This window comes from Lynx rufus, unplaced genomic scaffold (genome assembly GCF_022079265.1).
Source record: "Lynx rufus isolate CCGP_SWC_20201006 ecotype Redwood Valley unplaced genomic scaffold, mLynRuf1.p SCAF_42, whole genome shotgun sequence".
NCBI lineage: Eukaryota > Metazoa > Chordata > Mammalia > Carnivora > Felidae > Lynx > Lynx rufus.
The window spans coordinates 2,102,022-2,103,630 of NW_025814859.1; the positions used below are offsets into that span (position 1 = coordinate 2,102,022).

At 47.8% G+C, this 1,609-nt stretch overlaps 1 pseudogene; it reads right to left on the minus strand.

Moving 5' to 3' along the window:
* Positions 1–226: 226 nt before the first annotated feature.
* LOC124525429 (tubulin polyglutamylase complex subunit 2-like) lies at positions 227–1,105 on the minus strand (annotated as a pseudogene).
* Positions 1,106–1,609: the final 504 nt, after the last annotated feature.

Below are 1,609 nucleotides of genomic sequence, written 5' to 3' on the forward strand. Positions count from 1 at the left end.
TACTTAAACAAATGCTCCACAGCTTTCGGAGGCTGGATGGAGAAATGACCCTGGGGGAGACCTGAGTACGCCTTTGAACTCCTGGCTAATGCCAACAGGAGTAAAAGGCCTAGGATTTGGCTTACTCATGTAGGAAGAAAAACATGGTTCCACACACAGAATCTGAGGCTTGGGATATCTGTGCATGGAAATTATTGCTGTGGGGCCGGTGGGGAGGTGGTGATGCTCATTTCTGGATGGGGTTTCCAGAGCTAGAAGAGTATTGAGAGGTGGAGGGAGGACTGAGGGCCCTTTCTGGCCACGTGTAGGCTATACAGGAGCTTTCTTTTTGGAGATTAAGGTCTTGCTCTTGCTCTTGAACATTTTGCTGGGATCCAGCTTGTTCACGAAGGAGTAGGTCTCTTCCGTGAGCAGGTTTGTGTTGTAGGTAATGGGTTTATACGTGTTGAACAATTGCTTGGCCTGTGGGCTAATGCCATAGCTGGTGAAGGCATACTGCCACTCCGGCAGGCCCAGGTGCATGATGAGCAGGCAATAGTAACCAGTACAAGTATCTGTGATCAAATGCCAGTGTAATGCTCTGGCCAGGAACCGGAAGTCAATGTCTTATGCTTCTGCTGCTTTCCCTCTTTTGTAGACAAGGTAAACCTTCCCATTCCCATTTCCAAGGATCCAGCTCAAACATCACACTGCAAGAATCAAAGTGAGGCTTCTCTGGCTGGTTCTCACTGGCTTCAAGTGCATCATCTTCCAGGTCTTCCAGGGTTGGTGCATTAGGGAGTGAATACATGGAAGACTGGTTGAGTTGAGTCAGTTTTGAGATTCTATTAATTGCCATGCTGCCCAATGGAATGGTGTTCTCATCCAGCTTCACACTCCATGTCATGTGGAAGCCATTGTTAATCAGATAAAAATTCTTCACATCCTCTGATAGCAAGCAGTTACTTTTTTGTTCCCCTGAAGAAATCATATGACATTCAGCAGGCAGCTTTTCTATGATAGCCACCTTTGTTACACCTGGAGAAGATTTTAGGATGTGCATGATCCCCAGGGTCAGCTTCTCCAGGTGCAGCTGGCTGCAGCCTCAGGGTGAAGCCTCCTCCATGGTTCATACATGGGCTCTTTGTGCAGTGGGGGTGGAGGTGGCGACTGGTGGGAGAGCAGGTTGGGCAGGAGGGCTGGACATCGCCCCAGAGGCTCCGTGGCCCAGTTCACTGCATGCAGGGAGTTGCAGTGCTTGGCATCTGAGAGCGCAGTGGGGCAGAGAAGGGGGGCCTGGGCTGCTCTGGGAGTGATAGTGACATGGGTGCTTGTTCTCCTGGCCCTGACAGCCACTCCACACCACACTGCCAGGACATCTTCGAAGAAAATCTTTGAACACAGCTAGAGAGAAATGATGGATTACCTCTAGGGAAACAACAATTAGAAAGGTAGCAGATGTCTCACTTGAAACTACGGAGGCCAGAAGGAGGTGGCAAAGTATTTTGTATGTGGAAAAATAACTATAGGCCACATTGGTCCACAAAAGTAACTTCAACAAATTTAAAAGAATTGAAACCATACTTAGTATGTTTGCTGACAATAATAGAATCAATATACAAATAAATAA